The sequence below is a fragment of the Dendrobates tinctorius genome, unplaced genomic scaffold, assembly GCF_039654945.1.
Source record: "Dendrobates tinctorius isolate UK_male_01 unplaced genomic scaffold, ASM3965494v1 ptg000362l, whole genome shotgun sequence".
In the NCBI taxonomy this organism is placed as follows: domain Eukaryota; kingdom Metazoa; phylum Chordata; class Amphibia; order Anura; family Dendrobatidae; genus Dendrobates; species Dendrobates tinctorius.
In genome coordinates, this window is record NW_027362028.1 from 2,913,644 (window position 1) to 2,927,017 (window position 13,374).

Genomic DNA, 13,374 nt, shown 5'->3' on the forward strand with positions numbered 1-13,374 from the left:
CGAGAGCAGAGCGAGCAGTGCGGGAGAGGGCAGAGCGGGGTGAGAGCGGAGCGAGCAGTGCGGGAGAGGGCGGAGCGGGGAGCGAGCAGTGCGGGAGAGGGCGGAGCGGGGAGCGAGCAGTGCGGGAGAGGGCAGAGCGGGGCGAGAGCGGAGCGAGCAGTGCGGGAGAGGGCGGGGCGAGAGCGGAGCGAGCAGTGGGGGAGAGGGCAGAGTGGGGCGAGAGCGGAGCGAGCAGTGCGGGAGAGGGCAGAGCGGGGCGAGAGTGGAGCGAGCAGTGCGGGAGAGGGCGGAGCGGGGAGAGAGCAGAGCGAGCAGTGCGGGAGAGGAGAGAGCGGAGCGAGCAGTGCGGGAGAGGGCGGAGCGGGGAGAGAGCGGAGCGAGCAGTGCGGGAGAGGGCGGAGCGGGGAGAGAGCGGAGCGAGCAGTGCGGGAGAGGGCGGAGCGAGCAGTGTGGGAGAGGGCAGAGCGGAGCGAGCAGTGCGGGAGAGGGCGGAGCGGGGAGAGAGCAGAGCGAGCAGTGCGGGAGAGGAGAGAGCGGAGCGAGCAGTGCGGGAGAGGGCGGAGCGGGGAGAGAGCGGAGCGAGCAGTGCGGGAGAGGGCGGAGCGGGGAGAGAGCGGAGCGAGCAGTGTGGGAGAGGAGAGAGCGGAGAGAGAGCGGAAGCGAGCAGTGCGGGAGAGGGCAGAGCGAGCAGTGCGGGAGAGGGCGGAGAGAGCAGTGCGGGAGAGGAGAGAGCGGAGCGAGCAGTGCGGGAGAGGGCGGAGCGGGGAGAGAGTGGAGCGAGCAGTGCGGGAGAGGGCAGAGCGAGCAGTGCGGGAGAGGAGAGAGCGGAAGCGATCAGTGCGGGAGAGGGCAGAGCGAGCAGTGCGGGAGAGGGCGGAGCGAGCAGTGCAGGAGCGGGGAGAGAGCAGTGCGGGAGAGGAGAGAGCGGAGCGAGCAGTGCGGGAGGGCAGAGCGGGGAGAGAGCGAGCAGTGCGGGAGAGAGCAGCGCGGGGAGAGAGCGGAGCGAGCAGTGCGGGAGAGAGCAGAGCGAGCAGTGCGAGAGAGGGGAGAGAGCAGTGCGGGAGAGGAGAGAGCGGAGCGAGCAGTGCGGGAGAGGGCGGAGCGAGCAGTGCGGGAGAGGAGAGAGCGGAGCGAGCAGTGCGGGGAGAGAGCGGAGCGAGCAGTGCGGAAGAGGGCGGAGCGGGGAGAGTGCGGAGCGAGCAGTGTGGGAGAGGGCGGAGCGGGGAGAGAGCGGAGCGAGCAGTGCGGGAGAGGAGAGAGCGGAAGCGAGCAGTGCGGGAGAGGGCAGAGCGAGCAGTGCGGGAGAGGGCGGAGCGAGCAGTGCAGGAGCGGGGAGTGAGCAGTGCAGGAGAGAGCGGAGCGAGCAGTGCGGGAGAGGAGAGAGCGGAAGCGAGCAGTGCGGGAGAGGGCAGAGCAAGCAGTGCGGGAGAGGGCGGAGTGAGCAGTGCAGGAGCGGGGAGAGCGGAGCGAGCAGTGCGGGAGGGCAGAGCGGGGAGAGAGCGGAGCGAGCAGTGCGGGGAGAGAGCGAGCAGTGCGGGAGAGAGCAGCGCGGGAGCGAGCAGTGCAGGAGAGGGCAGAGTGGAGCGAGCAGTGCGGGAGAGGGCAGAGCGGAGCGTGCAGTGCGGGAGAGGGCAGAGCGAGCAGTGCGGGAGAGGAGAGAGCGGAGCGGGGAGAGAGCGGAGCGAGCAGTGCGGGAGAGAGCGGAGCGGGGAGAGCGGAGCGAGCAGTGCGGGAGAGGGCAGAGCGGGGAGAGAGCGGAGCGAGCAGTGCGGGAGAGGGCGGAGCGGGGAGAGAGTGGAGCGAGCAGTGCGGGAGAGGGCAGAGCGGGGAGAGGGCGGAGCGAGCAGTGCAGGAGCGGGGAGAGAGCAGTGCGGGAGAGGAGAGAGTGGAGCGAGCAGTGCGGGAGAGAGCGGAGCGAGCAGTGCGGGAGAGAGCGGAGCGAGCAGTGCGGGAGGGCAGAGCAGGGAGAGAGCAGAGCGAGCAGTGCGGGGGAGAGCGGAGCGAGCAGTGCGGGAGAGGGCGGAGCGAGCAGTGCGGGAGAGGGCAGAGAGGAGCGAGCAGTGCGGGAGAGGGCAGAGCAGAGCGAGCAGTGCGGGAGAGGAGAGAGCGGAGCGAGCAGTGCGGGAGAGCGGAGCGAGCAGTGCGGGAGAGGGCAGAGCGGGGAGAGAGCGGAGCGAGCAGTGCGGGAGAGAGCGGAGCGAGCTGTGCGGGAGAGAGCGGAGCGAGCTGTGCGGGAGAGGGCAGAGCGGGGAGAGAGCAGAGCGAGCAGTGCGGGAGAGGTCAGAGCGGGGAGAGAGAGCAGAGCGGAGAGAGAGCGGAGCGAGCAGTGCGGGAGAGGGCAGAGCGGGGAGAGAGCGGAGCGAGCTGTGCGGGAGAGAGCAGAGTGGGTTGAATGCGGAGCGAGCAGTGCGGGAGAGGGCAGAGCGGGGAGAGAGCGGAGCGAGCAGTGCGGGAGAGGGCAGAGCAGGGAGAGAGCGGAGCGAGCAGTGCGGGAGAGGGCAGAGCGGGGAGAGAGAGCGGAGCGAGCAGTGCGGGAGAGGGCAGAGCGGTGAGAGAGAGCGGAGCGAGCAGTGCGGGAGAGGGCAGAGCAGGGAGAGAGCGGAGCGAGCAGTGCGGGAGAGGGCAGAGCGGAGCGAGCAGTGCGGGAGAGGGCAGAAGGGCGAGCAGTGCGAGGAGAGAACACAGCGTGCAGAGCGTGTCGGAGAGGGTGCACCGTGCGGAGCGAGCAGTGCAGGGAGATTGCGCAGCGTGCCAAGCAGTGCGGAGCACAGTTAGAGTGCACCCACCTCTGTCGGAGAGGTGTGTGTGTATATACAGTATATAGCTCATACACCAGCCCTAACAGTAACACCCTCCACTATCAGTCTCTACAAGCAGCAATATGTCCACCCGGTGCACCCAAAATACCTGCGGTATGCCAGGAACACCCCACAAGACCCGCCGTATACCAGGAACACCCCACAAGACCCGCCGTATACCAGGAACACCCCACAAGACCTGCCGTATACCAGGAACACCCCACAAGACCTGCCGTATACCAGGAACACCCCACAAGACCTGCCGTATACCAGGAACACCCCACAAGACCTGCCGTATACCAGGAACACCCCACAAGACCCTCTATACAGTGAACACCCCACAAGACCTGCCGTATACAGTGAACACCCCACAAGACTTTTGTATACCAGGAACACCCCACAAGACCTGCCGTATACAGGAACACCCCACAAGACCCACTATACAGGAACACCCCACAAGACCTGCCGTATACCGGAACAGCCCACGACCCACTGTATACCAGGAACACCCCACAAGACCTGCCGTATGCAAGGAACAGCCCACAAGACCTGCCGTATGCCAGGAACAGCCCACAAGACCCACTGTATACCAGGAACACCCCACAAGACCTGCTGTATACCAAGAGCACCCCACAATACCTGTGGTATTCCAGGAACACCCTACAGGACCTGTCATTTACCTGAAACACCCCACAAGACCCCCTGTTGTGAGTTCATTTTCCCCTTCACCATTGAGGTCTGATGAACTCCCTCTTCTGGTGAAGGAAGGTAGTGAGGCTGATTACCAAGCACCTGAGCAGAATGATGACTGGGTGACTGGAATTGCTGACTGGATATAAGGCAGCCGACGCCCTTCTGCCTTGCGGGTGATTTCTCTGAGGGATTGTAGGAGACCAGTCTGATTCCTGCTCCTCAAAAGCTAGGTTTTCTGCTCTGCTTTTTGCATTTGTGTTTTGGTTTTGTTTTGCCTTGTTTTTCTGGATTTCTGCCATTCCCTGCTGGGGTGAGCTGAATTCCTTTTTGCTCTGTCTTCAGAAAATACCTGAGTACTGATATAGTCTTTTTGAAGCCTAGCGTCTTCATGGCTTTTTTCCCTATCAGTCTGTTGGCTCTTGTTTTGATAGGGTTTTTGGCGGATTGCAGACAGCAGCTTTTCTATCCTGTCCTATTTAGTTAGCTTGGGCCCCATCATTTGCTCAGCCTATCTTTCTATCTGTGTGAGTGTTTTTTCATCTTGCTTCACTGTCATTATATGTTGGGGGCTGCCTATTGCTTTGGGGTCTGCTCTGGGGCAGTTTAGATTTCCCTTTCTGTCTTTAGGCTATTTAGTTCTCCGGCTGTGATTGAGGGGTCTAGGGCACCGTAGGAACCTCCCACGGCTACTGCTAGTTGTTGATAGGTTCAGGGGTCTACAATGCGATAGCTGCCAACTTCTCTGGTTTTCTGGACTTAGCTAGTATTTCTGTTTTTGCTTCCTATGGTGACTCATTCATAACAACCCCCCCATGTGCTAGGAACACCCTACAAGACCTGATGTGTACCTGGAACTTCCCACATGACCCGCCGTATACCAAGAACACCCTACAAAACATGATGTACGGTATACCGGGAACAACCCACAAGACCCGCCGTATACCGGGAACACCCCACAAGACCTGTTGAATACTGGGAACACCCTACAAGGCCCTCCATATGCTGGAAACACCCCACAAGACCCATAGTATACGAGGAACACCCCACAAGACCCTTCGTATGTTGGGAACACCCCACAAGGCCCTCCATATGCAGGAAACGCCCCACAAGCCCCTACGTATGTTGGGAACACCCCACATCACTCGCTGTGTTCCCGCTTCAGTTTTTATATCAGCAGTTTACATTACCTCTAGATTGTTATGAAGACTGATCAAATGAATTATGGTCATTCCTTGCCATGAACAGCAGCTTAATAATAAAAACCATTTCCACTGGATTTCAGCCCTGGCACAAAATGATCTGCTGAATCAAGTCAGTGATATGGTAGCTCAGGAGAAAGTGTTAAGGAGAAGGCAGCTGATGTATCTCTTTTGTGCTCATTGAATTATTACAGCAGACTGGTTGCTCTAAAGGAGGTTGCTTGTACTCATTGTTTTATCTACAAGGAAACCTACAGTTATCATAGATTTGCAAAAAATGGGCTTTATAGGCAAGGACATTGCCACTTGTATGATTGCCCCTGAGTCAACTATTTATCGTATACTATAGAACTTCATAGAAATTGGTTCAGTTGCAGTGAAGAAGGTATTAGGGTTCTTAAGAAACTAGAGAGTGCCAGGACCATGGTCTTCACGGGATCTGGTCAGTAACAGTGCAGAGCATGCTCAGGAATGGCAGCAGGCAGGTGTTAATATGTCTGCACACAATAATGTGACCTAGTGTAAAAAAAAAAAAAAGGCATCAAAAAAGCCACTTCTCTCCAAGAACAGACTGGCATACTGCAGGAAGCACAGGTTATTTAGGCACTGAATATGTCATTAGCACATTATAGTCAGCTGTGTCTGCAGTGTTATTATTTAGCACTATATGGTGGTGTTAAGTCAACACTATATATTATTTGCAAAATGATTGCATTGCTTGTGCGCTGTATGTCTATTGTAGGGTCAATTTAGTACTGTCATTTGGATGTTGGCTGAATATATCACACGGACACTACATATGGTACTTTTTATTTGTACATATTGTGCAGACTTTGCCGCCCACTCGGAGCCCTTGAGAAGGGCTGTCCAGCTCAGGATCGCCTTATACAAAGGATGACGGAGATTCTACAAGAATTTATGGAAAACATTAATTTTTCATAGAATAAACTTCATAATCTTGATGACCTTAATCAGAAATCTGAAAAAATCTGATAGAGATCAACAGCTCGTCCTCCTGTACCAGCGGGGGATGTTTCCGGCCGCATTGTCCTCGGACTGTGATGTCGGACTCGGCCATGCCTGTGTGATTTGAGCAGTCATCCGCTGCGAGGAATGGAAAAAAAAAAAAGAGTGTGACATTGCGTGATTCATTCTGTGGATTCACACCTGTGGAGCTGCAAAGATAAAGGGTTCGGAAGGTATCTGGTCCCCGGATGGTGACACATCAAGAAGAAAATACTATTCATCTGCTTCATTAGGTCCCGAGAGCAGGACGGGTCCTCTGCGCTGCATAAACCGTATGTCATAAAAGGATGTGTAGGACGGGACGTGACTGCAGCGGAGACGCTTCAGAGTAAGACCACAGGAGCCACCAGGCGCTGGTCCTCACCTGGAGAACATGTACCAACAGGCCCGGCTGTAGAGAAGTGCGGTCATGCCTGACCTCGCTATTGGACACAACGCTGACACAATAGCCTGGTAAATTATAATCGCAATCCGAGAATGTTTACCGAAACCCATCGAAAGGCAGCGACATTCCCTGGTTTATCAATTGGTCAATGTTATTTGGGCACCATATGATTGTATTATTGAGGCATTCAATGATAATGCAACAACAGTACTTAAATAATTCGGTGATGCAGTGCTCCAGTAATAGTCATACAGTGCTCCAATAATGCAGTCACTTGGTACAATCATAGGGTGCTCCAACAATACAGTCACACAGTGCTCCAATAATACAGTCACATGGTAATAATAATTTTTATTTCTATAGCGCCAACATATTCCACAGCACTTTACATTATAGGGGGGACTTCTACAGACGATAGACATTACAGCATAACAATAAACACATAGATCGAGACAGTTACCAATAGGAAGGAGGGCCCTGCTGCTCACAAGCTTACAATCTATAAGGAAAAAGGAGAGACACGAAAGGTGGATGGTAACACTTGCTTCGTTGTTCGGACCAGCCATAGTGTAAGAATCTGGTGTTCATGTAATGGGGATTAATCGGATAAACCTGGGTAGTGCATTCCAAAAAATTGGTGCAGCACATGAAAAATCTTGGAAACGGGAGTGGGAGGTTCTGATTATTCAGGATGTTAATCTCAGGTCATTAGCAGAACGGAGGGCATGGGTAGAGTTGTAGGCTGAAACGAAGGAGGAGATGTAGGGTGGTGCTGAGCCATGGAGAACTTTGTGGGTGAGGGTAATAAGTTTGTACTGAACTCTGGAGTGGATGGGTAGCCAGTGTAATGACTGCCACAAGGTAGAGGCATTGGTGTAACGATTGGTGAGGAATATGATCCTGGCTGCAGCATTCAGGACAGATTGGATGGGGGAGAGTTTGGTAAGAGGGAGACCGATTAGAAGAGAGTTACAATAGTCCAGACGAGAATGAATAAGAGAAACAGTAAGAGTTTTTGCAGAGTCAAAAGTAAGAAAAGGTCCAATTCTAGAAAATTTTGAGGTGCAGATAACAAGAGCGAGCCAGTGATCGGATGTGGGGGGCAAAGGAAAGCTCGGAATCAAGTATGATCCCAAGACAGCGGGCATGTTGCTGGGGAGTAATGGTGGAACCACACACGGAAATGGCAATGTCGGGCACAGGTAGGTTAGTGAAGGGAGGAAACACGAGTTCAGTTTCAGATAGAGGGAGGATATGATGTTAGAGACAGGGGTAAGACAATCACTGGTGTTTTGTAATTATCCAAGCGTGATGTCAGGAGTAGACGTGTATAATTTGATGTCATCAGCATAGAGATGGTACTGGACCCAAATCTACTGATTGTTTGTCCAATAGGGGTGGTATACGAAGAGGAGGGGGCCTAGAACCGATCTTTGAGGAGCCCCAACAGTAAGGGGAAGATGAGCGGAGGAGGAGCCAGCAAAAGATAAAGTGAAGGAACGGTCGGATAGGAGGAGAACCAGGAGAGAACGGTGTCCTTGAGGCCCATGGAGTGGAGCATGGTGAGGAGGAGCTGATTATCCACAGTGTCGAATGCTGCAGAGATCCAGGAGATCATCAGATTAGATTTAGATGTTAGTAGATCATTAGAAACTTTAGTGAGGGCAGTTTTAGTAGAGTGTAAAGAGCAGAAACCGGAAGGAGAGGCTCGAGAAGAGAGGGATCTGAGAGATAGTGGATAAGACTGGAGTGAACCATGCATTCCAGGAGTTTAGACATGAAGGGAAGATTAGAGACAGGTCTATAGTTAGCGGCCCAGTTTGGTCGAGGGATGGTTTTTAAGTAATGGATGTATGATGGCATGCTTAAATGAGGAAGGAAAGATAATGGAAGAGAGATAGGTTGAATATTTTTGTTAGGAGAGTGGTGACAGCAGGGGATAGGGACTGGAGGAGATGTGAGGGAATAGGGTCACTGGCGCGAGAAGAAGCAAGGAGCCTGATCACTTCTTCTTCTGTGACTGGTTCAAAATGGTGCTCCAATAATACGGTCATACAGTGTGCCAGTAATACAATCATACAGCGCTCCAATAATACAGTCATACAGTGCGCCAATAATACAATCATACAGTGTGCCAATAATACAATCATACAGTGCTATAATACAGTAATACAGTGCTCCAATAATAGTCTGACAGAGCTCAAATAATACAGTCATACGGTGCTCCAATAATAGTCATACAGTGCTCCTATAATACAGTCATACAATACTCCAATAATAGTCATACAGTGTTCCTATAATACAGTCATACAGTGCTCCTATAATACAGTCATACAATACTCCAATAATACAGTCATACATTGTTCCTATAATACAGTCATACAGTGCTCCTATAATACAGTCATACAATACTCCAATAATACAGTCATACAGTGTTCCTATAATACAGTCATACAGTGCTCCTATAATACAATCATACAGTGCTCCAATAATAGTCATACAGTGCTCCTATAATACAATCATACATTGCTCCTATAATACAATCATACGGTGGTCAATAATACAGTCATACAGCGCTCCAATAATACAGTCATACAGTGCTCCTATAATACAATCATACGGTGCTCCAATAATACAGTCATACAGTGATCCTATAATACAATCATACAGTACTCCAATAATAGTCAAACAGTGTTCCTATAATACAGTCATACAGTGCTCCTATAATACAATCATACGGTGCTCCTATAATACAATCATACAGTGCTCCAATAATACAGTCATACAGTGCTCCTATAATACAATCATACGGTGCTCCTATAATACAGTCATACAGCGCTCCTATAATACAGTCATACAGTGCTCCTATAATACAGTCATACAGCGCTCCTATAATACAGTCATACAGTGCTCCTATAATACAGTCATACAGTGCTCCCTCCTATAATACAGTCATACAGTGCTCCCTCCTATAATACAGTCATACAGTGCTCCCTCCTATAATACAATCATACGGTGCTCCTATAATACAGTCATACAGCGCTCCTATAATAGTCATACAGTGCTCCCTCCTATAATACAGTCATACAGTGCTCCCTCCTATAATACAGTCATACAGTGCTCCCTCCTATAACACAGCCATACAGCGCTCCTATAATACAATCATACAGCGCTCCTATAATATAGTCATACGGCGCTCCTATAATACAGTCATACAGTGCTCCCTCCTATAATACAGTCATACGGCGCTCCTATAATACAATCATACGGTGCTCCTATAATACAGTCTGGGGTGTAGTGACCACTGTGTCCACTAGGGGGCGCTGTATGGATGTCCCAGGAGAGAGGATGAATGGCAAGATACTGAATGACTGTTATGTATCTCAAGGTGGGTGGCCTTGAGATGAAGATTTGTGTGCGTGTTAATTAGCAGTGATACTGCTGAGGTGCTAGTTCAATGTGTCAGGGACTAGTTACCTACAAACTCACCCAGGGGGTGTGTTTAATAACGCTATTGTAAAGTGTATATGTGTGTGTGTGAAGGACCTGTGATGAGGTCAGAGTCATGTGACCCGGTGGGCGTGGCTATGAACCATATAATGTGGCCAGGGTGAGTCACATGGGGGTGAATGCTGGGACCTGGTTGGTCCAGTGTGGAAGGTCCCGCTGAGATGGGGCTTCCTGCCTGACAGCATGTGTCGACGCTGTGAGTAATGGCTGCAAGTCCCTGAGAGTTCCCTGGAGGGAATGAATGTCTGCAGCATGGAGAAGCAGCCATGAGAGAACCCTGACGGGGTGAGATATACAGTGGGGCAAAAAAGTATTTAGTCAGTCAGCAATAGTGCAAGTTCCACCACTTAAAAAGATGAGAGGCGTCTGTAATTTACATCATAGGTAGACCTCAACTATGGGAGACAAACTGAGAAAAAAAAATCCAGAAAATCACATTGTCTGTTTTTTTTTCATTTTATTTGCATATTATGGTGGAAAATAAGTATTTGGTCAGAAACAAAATTTCATCTCAATACTTTGTGATATATCCTTTGTTGGCAATGACAGAGGTCAAACGTTTTCTGTAAGTCTTCACAAGGTTGCCACACACTGTTGTTGGTATGTTGGCCCATTCCTCCATGCAGATCTCCTCTAGAGCAGTGATGTTTTTGGCTTTTCGCTTGGCAACACGGACTTTCAACTCCCTCCAAAGGTTTTCTATAGGGTTGAGATCTGGAGACTGGCTAGGCCACTCCAGGACCTTGAAATGCTTCTTACGAAGCCACTCCTTCGTTGCCCTGGCGGTGTGCTTTGGATCATTGTCATGTTGAAAGACCCAGCCACGTTTCATCTTCAATGCCCTTGCTGATGGAAGGAGGTTTACACTCAAAATCTCACGATACATGGCCCCATTCATTCTTTCATGTACCCGGATCAGTCGTCCTGGCCCCTTTGCAGAGAAACAGCCCCAAAGCATGATGTTTCCACCACCATGCTTTACAGTAGGTATGGTGTTTGATGGATGCAACTCAGTATTCTTTTTCCTCCAAACACGGCAAGTTGTGTTTCTACCAAACAGTTCCAGTTTGGTTTCATCAAACCATAGGACATTCTCCCAAAACTCCTCTGGATCATCCAAATGCTCTCTAGCAAACTTCAGACGGGCCCGGACATGTACAGGCTTAAGCAGTGGGACACGTCTGGCACTGCAGGATCTGAGTCCATGGTGGCGTATTGTGTTACTTATGGTAGGCCTTGTTACATTGGTCCCAGCTCTCTGCAGTTCATTCACTAGGTCCCCCCGCGTGGTTCTGGGATTTTTGCTCACCGTTCTTGTGATCATTCTGACCCCACGGGGTGGGATTTTGCGTGGAGCACCAGATCGAGGGAGATTATCAGTGGTCTTGTATGTCTTCCATTTTCTAATTATTGCTCCCACAGTTGATTTCTTCACTCCAAGCTGGTTGGCTATTGCAGATTCAGTCTTCCCAGCCTGGTGCAGGGCTACAATTTTGTTTCTGGTGTCCTTTGACAGCTCTTTGGTCTTCACCATAGTGGAGTTTGGAGTCAGACTGTTTGATGGTGTGCACAGGTGTCTTTTTATACTGATAACAAGTTTACACAGGTGCCATTACTACAGGTAATGAGTGGAGGAAAGAGGAGACTCTTAAAGAAGAAGTTACAGGTCTGTGAGAGCCAGAAATCTTGATTGCTTGTTTCTGACCAAATACTTATTTTCCACCATAATATGCAAATAAAATGAAAAAAAAAACAGACAATGTGATTTTCTGGATTTTTTTTTCTCAGTTTGTCTCCCATAGTTGAGGTCTACCTATGATGTAAATTACAGACGCCTCTCATCTTTTTAAGTCGTGGAACTTGCACTATTGCTGACTGACTAAATACTTTTTTGCCCCACTGTAACTGTGAGGCTGAAAAGCCTGCGTATTGGACATTGCTAACAGAGAGAAGCTCTGTCATGGACGCTATGCCGTTTATATATTGCTGGTCATGGTTTATGATGTTTAATAAACCGCATGGACCATTCTGAGTTTATGAAAACACAGTGCCAGATGTGTTTTGTTCGCTGCCTAGCGAGGATCCCCTAACTGAATGACAGCGCTACCTCACAATTGGTGGAGAAAGCTATGGGATGTCCTGAAGAGCACCCGCTAAGCCCCTGGACCTGGTGAGGCCGGTGTGTTGGGAAACCCTGGGAGGAGGGCCGCTCCCTGAATAGCACCCGGTGCGCCCTGTGTGTTGGACGGTCTCAGGCGGAGACGGAACGTCCTGAATAGCACACAGACAGGACACGTGAGTTTTTTTGTCATGTTTTTTTTTCTTCCTTTCTCAACTCAGCCTGCTGTGGCTCAGTGGGAGTCAAGAAGGTGACAAGCTGCTTGCTGTAACTCGGCGGGGTTACGAAGGGGACAAACGGCTTCCTGTAACTCGGCGGGGTTACGAAGGGGAAAAGCGGCTTCCTGTAACTCGGCAGAGTTACGAAGAGGACACCAGCCGCTGTGTGTGAACAGCAGCCAGTGGTGTCCGTGATCGGTGACAGCAGGAGCTGTGGTGGTGCCAACAAAGACTTGTGTGGTATCGTAAAAGAGACAAACTGTGTTGTGTGAACTGTGGTCCAAGGAGACTGGTATAACGGACATGGGGAAATCCCAAAAGGGGGCGGTGGCCCAAATCGGGGTAGTAGCCCAAAAGGGGGTGGAGTCCCAGAAGGGGCGGTGGCCCAAATCGGGGTGGTAGCCCAAAAGGGGATGGAGTCCCAGAGGGGGCGGTGACCCAAATTGGGGTGGTTCAGGAAATGGCAGCACTAGTAGCCTCACTGGGTATGTCTGGGGAACCGCAGTGTGTATGTCTTTTGAGGAGTGCTGCATGTATTTTCCGGATAATGACGGGCCACAGGTGTGTACCTTGATGCTGCATCGGGAAGGAGTCTTTGGTAGACTGGACTCAGAGAGTCAGGTGACTCTGACAGGAACTCCTCTCGTTTTATCTCTGACCGAGAAAAACGCCAGGGTTCGCTGTAAACATGGGGTCACGGTGAACTATGCAGTAGACAGAGTAATGTTCGAGGTGACCAAAGGTGGTGAGTGCCAAGGGGGCGGGATACCATGTGACTTAGTCTATGCCTTGGAGAGGGGCCGGGACTTTGTGTTGTTTGATGACGTATGGTCGGACGATGGAGACGTTTCGACTGTGGGGCCAGCAGACACTGAGACAGTGATGGCTCCTGACGTGGACAGGTCAGAGGTAGAACTGACCAGAAGAAGAAGTACATCTGCCCAACTGACGGACCTGACGTCTTGTGACATGACGGATGGTGGGCTGGGAGATGAGACGACTGGACTAGACACATTGGTGGTGGACGGTAACTGGAGGGTTCACTCGACTGGTGTGACTGACCCAGTGGTACCCTTTGACAATATAATCAAAGAGGTAGTGGTGAGACACGTGCTGGCCAAAAGAGAACAGGATCGTGAGATACAGCTGATAAAGGAGACGATGGAAGAACATGTCAAACGAGAAAGAGTCCTGAGACAACTGGCCGAGAACAGGGTCGAGGAGCTCGAGAAAGAAGTCTTGGAGCTCAAAGAAACTGTAGGAGGTCTTCTGCGGGAGAAGAACTTGGACAGTGAGGAACAGTGGCCGGGTCCGACGGGTGGTGGAACGGAGCTGCCGGTGCCCGCCTTGGCAAACGGTCGGGAAGAGATGAGATCTCATGAGGTTGAGTAGCTGAGAACTTGAAGAAAGTCACCCGGTCGGGTCA